We start from the raw sequence: 18624 nt of genomic DNA on the forward strand, positions 1-18624 counted from the left end.
GGCTCTTCTATAAGTGTATTGAAGGCTGGAGGCCTTGTGTGTTGTTCTTCTTTTCATCTTCTTTCCACTGCACCAGCATTGCACAGGGATCTTAAAGTATGTGTAAGAAAATGGACCTTGGAGACAGACTTTACCTCAGGGTTAGAAACACAGCTTTTTTTAATTTACAAGTGCTTGGTTGTGTGTAAATCTGTTTCACTACCCAAACTTCACATCAAAGTATTTGAGCTGTGCTGTACTTGATGAGAGCAAGAGTGCATGTTTGTCATTGCATAAGTGAAACAGAAATTCCTTTGGGAACAGGGAGACAGAGACCTCAACACAATATACCTTAGAGGAGTTGCTGCTAATTCTGTGACAGAAAGTTTCGGGATTTTTACATTATTGACATTCCTCCAGATGAAAACCTCTGCAACAAATGCCATTTTGAACCTCATTTATGACTGAGGCTATTTCAATAGCTTAGGGTCCTTTAAAGCCTCTGTATGGGGTTGAATTGGTGACTTAGGAGACTCCAGGCCACCAGGATGGAGGGCAGAAAGTGCCCAGAAGCCTAATTTGCCTCTCACAGAGCACAGACCACTCCCATTGACCCCACTGCTTGAATACCTCTGCTGTCAGAAGAGAGCCACAGCAAGAAGTCAGACAAGTATATCAGGAGGAATTTCTGCTGATCCCACACTGGGAAGAGCAAGAGAAATTCCCTGTGAGTGGAGAGAGTGTCCTCAAGATCAGGATGCATCCCTGCCATTCAGTGAGAATGATTCCAAAGGGTTGTTAAAAGTGTTTAGTTTTCAGGAAGATTAGCTGCACCTTTCATTTGTCCTTTGAAGATTATTTTTGCTCTGTAAAGGGTTTTTAAAAATGGCAAACCAGTACAGGCACATACAAAGTAAAAGAAAACACAAGGTTATGGGAAGAAGCTGAGATTCTATCTGTTTTATTGAATGATTCTGGAATAGAGTAACAAGGGGACAATCGTGTGCTTAATCATCTCACTCTTACAAGTGGAAACGATGCTTGACAACAGAATGTACTGATACGAATGTAAGAGTTGGGGAAAGGAAAAAAAACTAAGGAACAAAATAAGCATAATATGTAAACAAAATTCTGCTCAGAGTATTTGTAGTGACAGATGCTTTGGTAGATAGGGCAAAAAATATATTTCTTTCTCCTAAAGGGAAATAGGTGGAAGTCCATCAAATAAACTTTGTCCTGGCATATTTTATTTTTGCATGGAGGAAAAGGAAAAGATCGTTTTTGATGTCAGATTTTTTTTTCTGCTGTTTTTTCCCCTCTCTGCCATACCAGAAAAAAAGATCAGGGAAGATAAGCCAGGCAAAAGAAAAAAAGGAGGCGGGGAAGGGGGAAAAAAAAAAGGTTACTCTGAGTATCAGAGAGGGGGCTAATTGTCAAGGTTATATCTCCACAGATGATTGATGTGAGGCTGGGTTTTTCTGTCAGCCTGTCACAAAGCAGGAATGTTTAATGTTCTCATTATTGGTTACGCTGTTGTGTATATTTCTCTGTCAGCACTGCGGACCCATCTGAACTGCCAAGGCACTTCAAAGCCCTGCAGGTCATTTATCATCCTCCTGACGCTGCGAATGTTCAGCCTCAGCTGAGTGCCAGGGATTTGTTATGACTTGAGAGCCAGCTGACAGACAGGTCTGCTGCAAAAAGGATTCCTTTTTGTCACACTGCGAAAACATCAATGTTCCTATAATGGCCTACAACTGTCAAAGGGGACTGCCACCTGACAGTTGTGTGGTCTCACTAATTTGCAGCCCGGTGACTTGTTTCCTTGAGTTTAGATTCAGTTACGGTGTCACATGCAAACAGGTCACCATCTGTCGTCCTGTGCCAGGGGGCACATGGTAGGGGGTGGAGAGAGAGAGAGATCGAGAAGGAGGAAAAGATGAAGTGGCAAACTGGGGGTGGGGGAGAGGCAAGGGGAAAATAAAAACGGCCATGCAAATCAAAGCCGCATCTTTATTTCACATTCCTGTTTCCTGAGTGTTTCTAGCCCACCACAATGTGAATCTCTAAAAGTTATGTTGAAAATTGAGGCAGGGAAAGAAAGGACCTTGCAAAGAGCCAGAGCTGGGAGGGGCGGGGAGGGGGGCTGGGGGGAGGGAAAGAGAGGGGGAGAGAGAGAGAGAGAAATATCAGGGCTTTGTTTCCTTTCCCAGGCCATGACATGATTAATCGTTTTCTTCTGATCTAATTTTGGAACATGAAAAACAGCACATTTGTCTTGAAGAAAAATGATGTGCCGTACTGCGCAGATGGAAATTTCGAGCAATGAAAAAGATTAAAGTGAAATTCCACTCCTTAGACCTAATCATGAGTTGTAGATTATTCTGTCGTTCTAACCAGATGGTAGGCTTGATTCCACAACCCCCTTCTTATATTAATGAATACTAGACTGTTATATTTGACTTAGGTAAGTGAAATGTCTATCAAGCCTAATGGACTGCCAGCCAGCATAACACATGTTGTACCACTGAGGGTCCTTGCTGCATTTTTCATGTTTTATACTAATGTAGAACATTTTGTTTCCTACTGTTTTCCATCATTGTCACTGTTTGCTAAATATTTTCACATGTAGGGGGAAAAAAAGTAAAAAACTTGTGTCCAGAGCTAATTTCCTCACGTTGGTCACAGCTATAATTCTACAAGTAAAACAGTCACCCGAAGCAATGCATACAAGAACTCAATAGTAACTTGATTAAGTTCCCAGTCAACAAGACTGCACTAGGCTGTATGTTAACAAACCTAATTATAGGCAGCATGGTGATAAATTGTGCAGGGTGCATGTAGCACATCTCTGAGGTCATGTCTAGAAAAGAAGTTTTGCCCCAGGGGACAGGGATGGGGTGTCATTTCTAAATAAAGTAAATGCAGGTTCACTGATGTTTCCCATTGGGCTGCCTTCCGCTTTCTGACAAATGTTTTTCTAGCAAGGGTGTCCCAAGAGATCCTTGCGAGAACGGAAGAGTGGAGGAGGAGAGGAATGAGAGGCTGGGGGATTCTCTTTAACCTTTCCAAGTGTGCAGTCCTGTGACTGCCATGTGGGTTCTGCCATGCTTGGACTTGTCAGAGCCATGGGTATGGCTCATCATATGTTGGGGTGGGTGCCACCACTTGTGCTTACAAACCGTGTCACCATTTTCAGCATTTAGCTGAAGAAAATGGTACTTGTCACATGTGCTGAACATGAGAGCAAGATGGAATCGCTTCCTTGTATGTAAAGTTAAAGGTAAAACTCTCTGGTTTCTCCTGTCGAAAAAACAACAGTTGGGCCTTTGTGCCTGAGTGCCTGCCTGACCTGGTTCTGTCGGGGAGCGTGCTCCCAGGTAGAGGAAGCGTGTGTGCACAGTGCTAATTTTAGACATTGAAAGAATCAACAGGATGTATGGATTGAGTTACTCTCTGCCTAGGAGAGAACAAGTCCAGAAACTTGAGTAAGCAGTCAAGAGTTGTCCAAATCTGGACTTACTGAAGTATGATAGATATAGTAAAGTTATAAAAGTTAATTTAGGCTGAACAAAGAAAAGAAAAGCACCAAAGTACACCTTCTAATTGAGAAACTAGGAAATCTACATTCGAAGTCTTCTTGAAATGGAATTAATTTAAAGCTTACATCACTGCTTTAGTGATTTTATTTTCAATATTTTAAAACAGTTTCCTCAGAATCCTGAACTTTGACAGCCATGCCTTTTCCAGTGAAGTTACTATTGATTTTAACTGCTGAATAAGGACTCTTAGACTGTGCCATAGAATAAACTCCAAATGGCCCTCCAGTGTGAGTACCCTGCGCTTGGGACCCTCATTGTTGATGATTTTCCCTTTTTCTCGCACACATAACATGTTTTGAAAGAATGAAGTGAGGAAGGCCTAAGCAGAATGCTTATTGTATCTTACCCACACTAAAAGCAAACAAAATGGAAGTCTGAAAATGGTACGTCTGAAAACACTTTTCTTTGTAATTAATTTTAATTAACTTTTTTTATTTGTACAAATTGGCTCTATCGGAAAATATAAGCTAAAATACCCATATGCTTTCACCACATTTCTTTTACGGTTGGATTTAGATTCTGTCTTAGCCATCCCTAGAGCTCGCTCTCAGGGGATTAAAAATTTTCACTGATGAGAATTCCTATGCAAAATATTGCGTGGTAGATTTTTTTTTTTCAATTAATTTAAAACAAAACTCACACTTACCCCTTTACTCCTGTTAGTAAATGCAGGGTAAGTTACCCTTTTAAAACGATCTGTACAGATTACCAGCCTGTGTAGTTCATAACCTCTGGGGAAAACTGGCTTTTTGCAGTGCTGCTTCTCTTCTGTGCAGGGCATGTGGAGCTGACTTGGCAGTGAAGGGAAAGTAATTTGTTCCTGACAAGGGCCAGTTGCAGACTATTTCTTCACTGGAAGAAAGTGACAATCAAGCAGGAAATTGTGACTGCAGCTCCTTATTTGAACTGATCCTTCTTAGGAGCTGGTAGACATATCTTAACTTAGCCTTTAGCTTGTTTTCCTCAGTCTCACAGCTTTGCTTTCCGTGAAATGTCAAGGACCTCGAATTCCTGCAGTGTTTACAGTTTGGCCTGTGGAATTTGTGGCCTGCTTAGAGTGTTGCAGATTTACAATTATATTGTGAAGGTAACATGGGAGAGGCAGGCATTGCTGTTCCCAGTGGCATTTCCCAGAAATGGCTGCAGTTTGGGTAGAGGACTTTGACCTACTGAGGAAGAGAGCAGCACATCTGGAAGGGAGAGTAAACTGTCTGTTGCTGTTGAATCCTTACTAAGCCAACTTGTGTCTAAGTGCTGGGACAGATGGATGGATGGAAGGCTATGTTATAGCTATAGGTAAGCCTCCGAAAGCATTTGTCTTCCTGGAAGAGTGTATTACAGCCTTTCTGTTCTGCAGTGGGTTATCACCCTGCTGTAGCTTTGATCGATGGCAAGTGATGGCAGCAGGAAATAAAGGTCTGCTCTTTGTGCTCAGTAGCACTGCCTAGGAGGGCAGGACCCTGACCACATAGAACATCTCTATAGCTTTGGAAGCAGCTAACCCACAGCAAGATGTTTGCCAGTGTCTGCATGTCCCAACTCTGCATAAGTGCTCAGAGCCGGGCTGCTTGTACCCGTGGATCAATCAGTTTGCCCACAGAGGGCTGACAGCTCTGAAACAACCTGATGTCAGCTTTCTGCAAATACGAATCCATGGCTCTTAGCATTTCTTATGGGACATCACTTCCTCATGTGGCAGATGCAGTTCTAATATTCTAGGCCAACCTAAGACAGATTTGCACACTACCTCCACACCCCCTACCTGTCATTGTTGGCTGTTTTACTTCAGAGAAAATTACTCTATTCATCTTTCTGACGTGACGCTCAGATCATCAGATGTCAAAGCCATCCCCCCCGGGTGAAGTGTCTCCCTCTGGTGGGCCTGAGGGCGAGGGAGGAAGGAACAAGCTCTTTCTCATCTGAACTGCAAAGCCATCACTTAGAATTGTTGTCATGTGAGAGGTGACAAGTCTCTTTTTCCCCTACTGTTTATTTCCATTTTACGCATATTCTCAACTTTCTGCTCTCCATGCACTCTTCTTGCTTTTGTACCCTGTAACTTTCAGCAGTTTGTTTCTTTTCTTTCAGATGTGCTCAAGACAGTGCAGAAGTTGATACAATCTAATACAAACTTCCCTGTTTGCTCTATCATAAAATGTCGTGCCTGGTGTGTTCATTCCCCTCCTGTCATCAAGTGCCAGCTTCAGCAGGACTTAGTACCCCAGATTCTTCCTGCTGTCATTTTCACTTCTCCCCAGGGACTAAACATTTAAAACCCGAGAAATGCTTACTGAGATCCTAAGTAACACTTGAACCACACTGATCTTGAGTAAACAATTCCCAGAGTGTTACCATTCCTGATGTTGAAAGAGCAGATCAGTGAAATAAAAGAGTGTGCATACAAACTCTCAATAATCAGGCAGCCAGCTAATTTCTAAATATTGTTAGATTCTCTTAGAATACATTAATTTTATGTTTAAAATGATGCACAGGCTAAGGAACCTGCCATTTACTCATTTAAGACTTTTACCCATTTTTTAATAGGAGTTGATGGTTTAAGGCTCAATTTAGAGAGAGGAAGAAAAAATAAATCTGTGTACTTTTTTTTTTAATCTGTTTCTTATGTAAATATTTATATATTTAAACTTTTCTTCATTACACTGTTTTTTGCAGTCTACACAGCAATGTAAGAGGAAAGGCTGCCCATCACCCTTTGAGCAGAACTTCTTTTGCCCCAACACATGCCTATATGGAAGGTTATATCCGGTGTTGAAGAAACACCTGATCTTTTGTTGGCCGGATGCTAGCCTTTCAGCATAAGAGCAGGTATGTATTTTTATTAAAGGTTAAAGCAGTGACATTTCTTGCTTTAACAGGGCTTTAGACTCCCATCTCCTTCCAAAGTATAGGTTGTGTTGTATGAAGCCCTGACTGGCCTTAAGAGCTCTGGTGACTCTCACCTGAGGCCCTGTCCCACAGCCCCTGCCTGTAGGTCCAGGCCAACTCAGCCCTGAGCAGTGTGGTGTTCTCTAAGCCAAGTTATAGGTGTCCCAGTGCCATGCATCCATTGCTCTGGCTTGCTGACTGGCTCTCTGGGGTGGACTCTAGACCTGCCCCACAAGGTAACTTTGTCTCCTGTCCTGTATTCTGGACATACCTTAGAGCTATGTCACAAACCCATTTTCAGCCTTCTCTCTTGATTGTGCTTCCAGGGAGGATGCTGCCATTGACCCTTTGTCTCCCCTAGTCTGGGACTAGTCAGTGGACCTGATTACAATCACCAGGCCAGTCCTGTTCAGGCAATGTGGGGCTTCACTCAAGTACCCTTTATTTTCTAGCTTCTTCTCTCCTTGGAGAAGCCCTGCTCTTTCTGCTCCTTGATGAGTGGCCCCATTTGGGATTGATGTGTGCAATGCAGCAGGAGAGCTCCCAGCCAGCTTGTCTTTAGTCAAGGTCTGCCCTTTTCATGGCCCTGTTCCATGTTCCTTGCTCACAAAAAGCAGGGTCTGCTTGAACATCTCACTGCTACACATGGTACCATGAGCAGTGAGTTTTCAAGGGGCTGGAGGAGAAGTCTGTTCCTGATTCTGCTTGGTTTTGCAACTGTATAAACAGAGCCTGCTTTAACATGGAATCTTTTTTGTTTTCAGTAGAAACAGAACTCTTTAACTTGCTGTGTGACTTTGTGCAGATTCAAAATGGCTTCCTGTCCCCATTTGTTAGTGGAAGGGATAGAGTTTCCCTGGTGCAGTGCCAAATTTACATAGAATTTGAAATATTCTTCTAGATGAGATGCTGTATTCTGTTCAATGTATAATGCTCGAGGAGAGCATAATATATTTGGGGATATATATATAAATACAGTGGTATATGAAGAAAAACCCCACAGAATTTTTAAATGAAACAGTTGGACATCTATCTTTTATCCCAGTTTCTGTTGTTTTCTAAAAGAATACACTCACAGTAAATTCATACCAAATTTCTCAGAAAATATGATAGAAGATACTTGAAGAAAGGCTTCAGCATTATTGCCGACTAGCTAACATAAGCTGACAATAGCAGATGACTCTGGTGAAATACTCAAATTTCCTTAGTCCTGCTTCTTCCTCTTTCTGGCATGTTGGTTCTGAGAGCACCTATTAGCCAATGGTTTTACCACATTGCTAGAATTAATCTCCAGATTTATGTAAAATTAATTGCAGAATTCTACTTCTATGGAGAACAGTAGACACTGGAAATAAGAAAATCTTCCCTACCTCTGTGCTATGACATGAATGTTTATAAACTCTAACCCAGGCTAGTGTCAGAGCAAGGAAACACAGGTCAAAACTGTGATTTATATGATCAACTGTAGAATTTAAATACTAAATTCTTATTAATCTAAATGCAAATTAGTTAGCTAAATCCCCATATCCTTTCAAAAATATGCCAGTGTTCTACTCTTCATTTTGTCATGTTTGAATATAATGACAGATTTTGTGAAACTACTTTCATAAATGAACAAAACCCCAAATGTATATCTGTAAAAACTGATTAGATTTCCTGTGGTGGAATTACATTATCAAACAAAACACAGGTTTTGAAATGCAACACCCCAAAAAGAAATACAGTTGGCTGAAAATTCCCTTAATGATAAATCCATGAGCCTAAATATTTGGTGTTCCAAATTTGCTCACTTCCTCAGGTTAATGTTTCTTCAACATGTTTCCAGTTCTTTTTTATTTTCAGCTGAATTGGTTGTTGTACTTTTAAAGGTGATGATTTGCAAATGATGATTTCCAGCCTACTGTATTCTATGTATGGCAGAATGTCCATCAAGTTGCCTCTAGGTGACATTAGTAGTGCAATCATTCAAAATGCAGCCTGACAGCATTTCAATCAATTCACTTTTCAACACTAGACATCAAATATACATTGCAAACCCAGCACCTGCTCTACTTGTAGTGTGACATCAAATAGGTTAGCCTCGGGTCCTAAGACAGAGGATGTCTCTTGAACTGCTACATTGAGAAGTGACTTTGGCAATGATACTCTTGGAGATTAACACTCCACCAAAACTGGCTCTTGACCTACAATACAGTCTAATTCCTTTACTCCTTGTGTTTCTTTCAGCACAGCCCACAGGAGCTCTGTGTCTGCTAGAATAGTCAGCCACAGAGCCCAGCTCTTAACCTTATCCTGTAGAGCTCCACATTTAAGCAAAGGTGCAAGCAGAATGGCAGCCATGCAGTTATAAAAACTTGTCCCAGGTCTGAGCTTCTTGGGTTTAGCTTCCTCCTTTTTGCAACGACTGCGTTGCAGTACCCCCTGAGGCACCTTGAGGTGGTAAATTTTGCATCTCTTCATGATGTCTTGGTGGTTGTATCAAGACCTGCCCTTTTCAAAGAACAGGGGAAGCACTTAGGATAATATTGAGCTCTTGTCACACTGCTCTTGTGACGAAGAGGCCTGGCTACTGCCATCCCAGGACTTTGTCTTTTGCTTGGAATCAAGAACAGGCTAGTGTGTGTGTTGAAAGTTCTCAGTATACTTCTGTGCTTTGGGCTGAGGTAAGATCTGTTCCTTGACTCACATCAACCTATACTGTGTGTACTGAACCTTCTGAGTCAGATCCATAATTCCCTTTAAATGAGAGGACAAATAGTTATCACTGGACACCATGGAGATGCCTGGCAAAACATGCAGGCAGTGAGTGTGCCCAGGATGTCAAGTTCAGAGAAATAAAAAAGGCATGTCAGCAGTCATAAACCTTAGAAAGACAGTGTGAATCCCCACTCTTTTGTTCCATTTGCTAACCAGGCACTGGTGCTGATGGCATAAATCAGGAAGATGAACAGCTGGGAGATGAATCAGATAAAACAGTACTGTGAAGGCATTGTCAGCTGGTCATAATAGGGGCATGAGAAAGGGCATGTAGACCACTGTGCAACTCAGGTACAGTCTGAACCTTCTGAGGTGACCCTAGGAGACAGGAGTGGAGATCCAGGTGCTTTGTGTTTTGATGTGGCCTATTTACCACGTCCTTCACCACCATCCCTACTAGTGCTATTCTAGATGTGATCTTTTGTGCCTAGAGGGACAACACCTGGTGCAGTCCTGATTCCATCCCAGGTACTAGGCAGGATGGTGCTGATCACACAATGACCTTGATCCTAGAGCCAGGGATTGTAGGTTTGCATTTCCTATGCAGGGCAGCATCTCCCTCGCAGCGTGCACAGTGAAAAGGTGACCAGCTGGCCTCACCATAAGCTCTGGGCCCACAGCAGGCAGGAGATTTGTGTCCCCTTGCCCTGCAGGAACTGCCTGCACTCACATTCCTGGAGCTCCACAGAGGGCACTGCCTGCTTATTGCTGCCACTCTTGCTGAGGGACACTCCACATCAGGAATGTGAGTGCAGGGGGAGATATACATCCCATATGGCACAAAAGAGGTTAATGTAGGACCCAGTAACCTTCACAGATGAATCAAACAGCTGAGTTGAAAAAGCTGTCATAAATATTTGCATCCGTAGCAAAGTTAATGGAGGAAGAGGAATGCTGTCTTAGAAGAGGAAGCAGTATGTGGACAGACTTCAGAAAGGTAGGAAATTGTATAGGGGTGGGAGAGATTATTCAGAGCTACTAACTCAGCATGGAGGGATGATTTTCTTGGTGAGGAGTGACTGAATCTCTTCCCAGTGGAAATGTTTGGCTCTGGAGACTGGATGTTGGTAAATCCCAGGTTATGGCAAGGTCCTCCCTGCAGGCCTGCTCATTCTGCTGTTTGGGACCTTCAGCTGGCTGGTGCAGTTTCATCCTGCAGGCTCACAGATGGTAAAAGGACTCACAAGCCAGACTGAGTGCTTGCTGGGGACACAGATGTGCTCTGAAGATTGCTTTGGTATTTATGTGAAACAACTGCTTTTTATTAAGAAGTGTTGAAACTACTAATAAATAATTATAAATTATTTTAGTGTATTAAATTGTTGACATAACACCAACACAAATATTTCTTAGGAAAGTGAATAAACATATAAAGCTACATTACTTTATAAATGAATTCATTAGTATTTATTACAGGAAATTACAATCAATTATTAAGCATTATGATGACTTGCTTGGAGACTGGATATATTTTTTTTGCTGTTATTAATAATTTTAATTACCAACTTTAAGTTCTGGTTATTTCCCACACACATCCCAGGGCACTAATTTTTATACAGCATCTAAAATACAGTGTTTTTGGTTTGGGTAGCTTTGTAGTACACCATAAATAATTTCCTAGTTGTTAAGTGGATATAGAAGCTCCGGATGTCCCTCAATCAGTTATGACCTAGCTTGGGAGAACTGGTTTATATCATGCAATAAGAAATTTATTTCTCCTAAGTTTTGTGCATCATATTCAAAGAAGCCAGGTTTGCCCATGGAAGTGATTTTTAAATCCTTCATGCCATCAAACAAAAGTTTGTATGTTCAAACCTTGCCGCCCTTACACCTGATTTGTCTAACAAAACATAGTATCTAGAACAGGTTGCCCAGAGAAGCTGTGGATGCCCCATCCATGGAAGTGTTCAAGACCAGATTGGGTAGGGCTCTGAGCAGTGGAAGGTGTCCCTGTCCACAGTAGAGGATTTAGAAATAAAGGACCTTAAAGGTCACTTTCAAACCAAACCATTGTATGATTATTGCCTCAAGAGTGTCTGTAGATTGTGATGGTCTCATTGTTGGACCTGTAATTATTTCTGATGCTAACCTGGTTGACCCTAATACACTCTTATAGATGTCCAGTAATTAGATTTATTACACAGTATCCAGTCTCTTTTCAGGTATCTTAATTTGTTAAACAGAAGCATCATGTGAGTGTATTGTTTTGACCTGTCAGCACAGGTCTTCACATCCTCAGGTCTGTTCTCAAGTTCTTTTCCCTCGAGCCTCCTCTCATACCTCTACACTCTTGTCTCTCAAGTTGTAACTTCGGACTTCTTAGCTACCTGGCTGATGTGTCGTGCTTGGGACACACAAACTCTAACATAGATATAAACATATTCACTTCTCAATTGCCACAATTAACTTGCCACACAGTATCTCAGTAGAAATGGGGATGCCTGGGCAGCTGGACCTCTGGCCCCACCCTACCTTACCTTCTTCTATGGTACTGCAGCATCCCCTGAACTCCAGTTGTGCTTATAGCCTTTCACAGGCCCTCTCTCTGAATTCAGGAGCAGTGGCAGCTGGGTGTTGCTGCCATCCATTCAGTGCTCAGGCAATCAGCCTATGCCCTGTAGCCGCAGTGAATGAAGGTGTTAACGAGGACACCGGAGCTGATTTGATGCTGATACTCAGCTGTTGAACCAATCATCAGACTATAAAAGGAGCGAGGTGGATTAACAGAGTATTTTGCATAACACTGGGGTGCAAAGGCATTGTCTGTGCATGGTAGGGTTGCTTTATGGTACCTTGTAAAATGTTTTATGCTAGAGCAAAGCATAGTTATTCTAGTTTTACTAGAAGTGGGATTTTAAAATACATGTAATTAAATTTTTACTCATTTTTAATAGTTTCAGTGCTACTAAATGAATAGATTGTGGATGTTGTGAATAGGTTTTCCTATCTCGAGGAAGTGAGAGGAAGGATGTCATAGTTGAGCTCTTTTAAGGTTCCTAATTTTTTTCCATGTATTTTTGACACAGAGAAATGAAAGAATTCCTCATGAAAGTTGCTGTGTGGACAACTCCTTATCTTCCCAGGTCCTGGAGCAACAGCAGTGGATCTAGCTGCCTTACTTCACCTCTAGGCTGGTCCCCTGCATGCCTCACACGTAAGGAGCTCCGTTTGATTGCTCTCCTTCTTTTCTGTTGAGAATATCCAAGGTGAGTGCTTGCTTCACAGGGATGTTTTGCCCCCTTAGTATTTCACTCATTCAGAGTGGTTAGTCATTGAGTAGGTATGACCAGGTCAGCTGCTACAGATCTACAAATGTCGATCTGATGTTGATAGTTTGTATTACCAATAAGTGTGCAATTTTACTAATGGTACCTGAACAATCATTTTAAGTTAAAGTGTTTTCTAGCCAGCAGTATAATAAATTGCCTGGAATTTGCTATATAAGAATATATATGATAAATATGCCTTGACTCAGCAGAACTATAATTTTTTTTTGTCATGCTCTTAGTCTGGATGAATTTACAGGAGTTTTTTCCCTCTAGCAGGACTTGACCGAGATGGGATCTTTTGCCTTCCATTGCAAGAATTAAATTTCTTTTTCACATTTTAACCAGCAATTTGTTGCAAAGCGCTTTAATATGCTCTGCTTGGATGGAAGACATTATAGAAGGATTTTATTGCTGTCAAAATGGAGTGAATGCTTAAAAACACAAATAATAATTTGAATTTAGAAATAACTTGGCTTTAGCTGGCTTTATGTGTTGCTGAATGCAGCACTATTTGAAAGACTTGGTCACAGTCTAGAACCCTGCTGTGCTAGAAGCTGTATTGACACTGGACAAAAAGGTAGCACTGCTCTGAAGTGCTTTCAGTGTTCCCACAAACACTTTTGCAATTAGGTTGGAGGCTGCATTTGTTTGCTTGTTTTAGTGCTTGCTCTGGCTTTTTTTTTTTCTTCTTTCATGAATGATAATGAAAATTTATATTGAATGCACATGTTTTAACTGCCTGGGATACACCTAGTCAATATGTGAAGGCTTTTTCCACTGAAGTTAAGAAAAACCCTTCTCTTTACTTCTCTTTTCTGTAGTGATTTCTTTGACTTTTACTTTATGTCCTTAACATATAACAAAAAGTATGTAAAGCTGAATGAGGGTGAGTGCTACTGACAAGTGACTAGAAGAGTATTTCAGAAGGGGCACAGTCAACCTTAACTTCTTCTAAGCAACCCTTACCTGACCTTCAAAACTGGAACTACAGAATGTGGCACTTTCAGATAAGGAAAAATGTTGTGGCCATTTCACTGCTAATACTTGTGCTGTATGGTTAATTGTTCTGTAACATTGGAGGCACAGTTAGAAGACCAAAGTCATCAGTGATAGAAAGCAACAGAAGCCACAAACCTGTCACTGCGGAAATTTATAGCAGGGAACTGACACAGAAGAGTGAAGCATATTCATGATGCTAGGGTCAATCTCATTCACTTTGTCTTGGCCCAAGCTATGTTTCCACCTGTTGCTTTCTATGCCTGTGAATTTCCCAAAACTGCCTTAAGTATGAAACAAATCCATTTTGGTCTGCAAGCAGTATTTCAATCTTTTAGGCTTGGTGATACTTGTTCTGCTTATTAATCTTGTGCTTTAGGTGAATTCTTACAGATGGTGAGATAGGGCAAGAAGATTTATGTTGAGATTTATTGAGGGAGCCTATTTTTCCCCTCCTGGCTGACATCAATAGGGCTGTGTGGTCTATTCACTTTGTTACAAAGTGCACCCTGAGAAAGTACGGAGAGGGCCCTGATTGCAGTCCTGCCTTCAAACAGGTCACAATTCCATTGTTCTGAAACAATAGAGGTTTTACAAACAAAGTCTGACTAGAAAGATCTTGAGTTATGACACTACAAAGAGCCTTGCTGAAAGCAAAACAAGGCAAAAAAGAAACAGGGTAAGGCATAGAAAAATGCTTATAAACAATAAGTTAAATCCCAGGTCTTGAGCAATATATTGATGCTGGAGGAACTGTGCTACCTTACAGAATGCTGAGGTTGGCCTGTTAGTGTTTACACCACACAGTGTATATGCTGTATAATTACAGTGAAAATAAATGCATAGACACACAAGTACTTAAAAATCTGGTTACTGCTGGCTTCAAAGGGATTGCTTGCATGCTTCAAGTTAGGCATAAATTTAGGCTTCCTGTTGGGGACCTGAAAGAGGCTATGGATGATGCCCTTTTCCCTGCATTGCCTCTATTTCCAATGGCCACCTGTTGCCTTTCATCATAAATTTAGCACTACCTCTACAAACTCTCCTGTTGGCAAGGGCTGCTACAGTTACTCGTGTGGAAGTATTTTTGCAATACTGGAACTTACTCTTTTGAGGTACTACTGTCTTTTCACTTCACAGCATGCAGTACCTGTTGTAACAGGGGCCCTGTGGGCATAGAGCAATGCAAGTGAGTAATGGGTGGCACAAGTAAAGGATGCTCTGGGAAATCCAGAGCATGAAAGGAAGCCTCTTGAATTCAAGCAGCTCATGGGTTGATAGGGTTCAGACTTGTATACATTTGAATTTAAAAAATAATTCATATATGATCATTTGGTTAATTTATCTTTCTGCACAGATACTTACATGGTCTTTTTATCTAGGTATTATTTAGTAGAGAGGAAATTATTAACATTTCAATCCATCCCACCAAAACCAAGAAACTTGCCTTCTTTGGTACTAGCCTAGAAATATTTTTTTTCTCTTCCCTCTTGGAACTGTAGGTATCTGAAAAATAAGCTCATATTACTTTGTTATATGAGCTGCTAAAGTTTCTAATTTTGGTTGCTAGTGCCCAGAGGACGAGTAATCAGTTATTAAGCTAATCAGCCTTATGTTGTAGTGCATCAGTTTGATGAGGTTAGTGTTAAAAATCTGGCATAAGTATTTGCAACCTTCCTGTGTTAGTGGAATGTAATGCTTTTCCATGTGAAGATCAATTTAACAAGCAGATTTAATCCAAGACTGGGAGGAGAGAAGGAGGGGGGTCATGGCAGAAGGGATTGAAACTCCCTGTGTACTACACTTCCACCTCTTTGGCAAGTGATTATTACCATATAAAGGGTTTAGCATGTATTCCAGTAAAGCAGGTGGTCAGAATGTTAGGCAATAACAATTTAGGAACTCCCACTTTTGTGCTCTCTTTTTAAATGCATCTATAAAGAACATCCAAAATGTCGTGCACAACTTTTTAGAAGCATTTTAATGAACTTGCTCTCATTTGTTAATAACTAGATAATGGAAGATTAAAAGTATCCTCCTGATATTTTGTTTTACTTTTTAACTAAATTTTAGATGGTCTTGACTAAGATTTGTTAGTGTATGATGTCTGCTTACTCAAAGCGTGAAGCAAGTTTTCAGATGAAAAGCAGATAACTAGGACAGGACTGAAAAATAACTATACAGAAAAACACTGCAATTCAAGTTTCTAGTAGGTGAATCCTGAGTCACTTGGGATTACATTAGTTCCAATGACAGTGTTTTTACCACAAAACTAGATGCCAGAGTTTCTACGCCAGGCTTGTTTGAGGTGGGGAATGGGGGCTGTGCAGGTTTATCAAGCTGAATTTTGCATTCTGCAGCTTTAATCAGTCTGAAGCTAATTAGCAGCCCCTACACAATAAGGCCACAAGTCATTAATCATAGGAGATGGGAGCAGTCAGCCCCCCATCCTTGACATTTCAAGAAAAGTTTTCTCTCGCGCCCATTTTTTTTGTGATGGGTCTTCAAAAGTCGCAAAATTGCTTTTCATGGTCAATAGTGTGTGAAGTAGAAGCCATGTCTTGATGTGACAGACAAGAGACCACTGTTCAAAGACCTATTGGATTCTTTTTTATTTCTTTTTTCCCCTCTCTCTCTCTAAATGCTGTCCTCTAATAGAATGGAGTCAACTGATGACTTTATTTGCTTTGAGTTGAAGCATAGTTCAGCAGGGAATAAAAAAAGTTTTAACAAGTATGATTTTTGTTAGAGCGAAATTCAAGTTTTTTACAAAGCTGCTCAGTTCTTTTTAAAAGTTACAATCCTTTCTTATGCGCAGCTAATGAGGAATGAAAGTCCTTTCACATGCCTAATACAGTTTAGTACAGTGTGTCTTGAAATCCAATGCTAACAGCTGCAGACTAAGCATTAGGAAACCCTTGCAGGAAAAAATTCTACATTTCTTGAGGCTGTTGATCAAACTCCTTACAAACAACTTGGAGTAGTAAATTTAAATAATAGGTTTGTTGTCTTTAATGACACTGAGAGTTAGATTATGTGTTATATTTTATTCTCAGGACAGAAGACGTGTAATTCTATCTGTATTACTCCCACAATAAGGGATGGGTGATGTCTGTATGCCCAGTGCCTGTCTAGCAGGTCTTACTCCCTAGCTGTCCATAGCATGTCCTTACACCTGTTGACAGCATCACTGTTTCACACTGAGGTGTTTACTACAATATTGTGGCCATTTCAGAGCTTCTGGCTGAGTTGGCTGGGGAGAAGTAGTGTTTTTATAAGTAATGAATATGTTCATACACTATTCTGTTGTTAATCACTGAATTTTCACTATGAGCAAAACTGTTAAGTGAAGGATAAGTTTTAGAAATATTTCTTGAAGACCTAAATGTCTCCTTCAAGGCCTCTTTTTTATCCTATTGGGCTATGTTGATTTATGTAAGGAAGTGCACTAATACTCAGAGCAGGTAATGGGCTTTTGTCTGTACAACTCTCCAGGAGTTCCTTGTTCTACCAGGCACTACAGCAAACTCAACATCCATCCATGTACCTGGAGTTGTCTACTGCAGACTGGGAGTGCCTTTCAGAAGGTGTTAGCTCAAGTGGCAAAGCTGTGTGGTGACAAAGCACTGCACAGCACTGCCAGCAGCCTGGGCACACTGAGCTCTAGCGCTCCTCTATGAGCAGTACCAGTTGTCCTTTGATTTGCGTTTTTCTCTTGTTTGGAGAGTTAAAATAATGTTGAAAGCCTGTTTGGCTTAGGGCTTTCTTGTTGTGTTAGTTTCTTTTCCTGTTACTAGTCCTGAGATAAAAACTGAAAGGGAGGAAAGAAAAGTTGTAATTAGGAGGCTCAAGCAAATTAAACCAGTGCACTGTCTCTTGAAGCTCCGCAAGCAGCTGTCTAGAGCTGTAATATTGTGTGCGTGTTATTGCCTTTGCTTCTCTGAATCATCAATAGGTTTTATTGCACCACTATTCTATTTCAGTAAGAATGATGTCTTCAAGGTGCTTCTTGTGCATATTCTATGCATCTGTGGGGATCATTAGATGATCACTTTGGGTGAAAATAGAGAGGAGATTAACCCAGTCATAAGTCTATGGTTGAAAATTTAGCTTTAGCTAAGGCCTCAGAGTGAGAAGGCCTGTGTTTTGATGCCTGAGTGGTGTACCTTTATGTTTTGTTTTCTTCTGGAACCAGGGTTGTGAAGTCCCGTTAAGTGCCACCTTTGCATTATATTTTTGTTTTCTATCCTCTCCTTTACACTTGCATATTTCCATGCTCACTCCTTGTTTTCCCGTTCTCTGTTTCTGGAATGTGAACCCAGTGACATTCCAGTTTGCAGCAAGCTTTCCATGCTGGCCTAAGTGGGCCTGGAAATTAGGCCTCCCTAACTAAAAAAATGCACCATGCAGAAACTTGAGTAAAAAAAAGGGTAGGAGCACTGAAAGAGCTGTTACATTCCTCCAGTTGTATCAGTGAAACAGTACACACTTTGAAAAGTTCTCCTAATATATCTTTAAACCATAGACCATAGCATTGGTTATGGTATACAGTATCAACTCTTATATTTCAATAAGATGGCATTTTCTTTCTTTTTGCCTCTGATTCTAGGGGTGTGTGGGGGGAATATGACATGGATCTACATAAAAATATATTTGTAATGAAATCACATTAAGGGTTTGACTAAGCCCACACAAGCAGAGAGTTAAGACTGATATTCTGTCATTACCTCAGTTCATTACATCTTGGGGTTTTGTTACTCATGTAGTATGTAAGATCACATGCTGTCTGGAGAATCCTGTACTACCTGGAAACAAAGAGAAGTGTTATGTTGTAGCTTTACCTCTGAAATTTCCTTGCTTTGCCAGTTTCCCCTCACTGTTACCATAAAACAGTTCTTGGTGACTTATATGTATTAATGGCATTAATTAAACTATCAGCACAGCTGAATGGGAGAAAATGTGTCTTCTGAACTTGTTTCTTGAATAGGAGTAAATGCCTCATTAATCTTAAGCATCAACCCAAGAACACTGTGTTTGTTAGATAGAATAATAAATGACTTTACAGGAAATACACAATAGCAGATGCTGGAATGCATCCATTCATTAGTCACTGTGCATAAATATCCCCTTATTTC

The 18624-nt window shown here is 40.8% G+C and overlaps 1 long non-coding RNA gene across 2 annotated transcripts in view; it reads left to right on the forward strand.

Moving 5' to 3' along the window:
- Positions 1–18624, forward strand: part of LOC146435464 (uncharacterized) — a 111925-nt gene that overhangs the window by 42248 nt on the left and 51053 nt on the right. The window contains exons 1-3 of one of the 2 annotated variants that reach the window (XR_014853242.1): positions 9635–9969; positions 10094–10161; positions 12251–12430. This is a non-coding gene — a long non-coding RNA (uncharacterized LOC146435464). Of the gene's footprint in view, positions 9970–10093; positions 10162–11928; positions 11997–12250; positions 12431–18624 lie in introns of those variants that run through there. The other variant, XR_014853241.1, reaches the window with a different exon arrangement.

This window comes from Lichenostomus cassidix, chromosome 6 (genome assembly GCF_008360975.1).
Source record: "Lichenostomus cassidix isolate B80296 chromosome 6, HeHo_3.0, whole genome shotgun sequence".
Classification (NCBI taxonomy): domain Eukaryota; kingdom Metazoa; phylum Chordata; class Aves; order Passeriformes; family Meliphagidae; genus Lichenostomus; species Lichenostomus cassidix.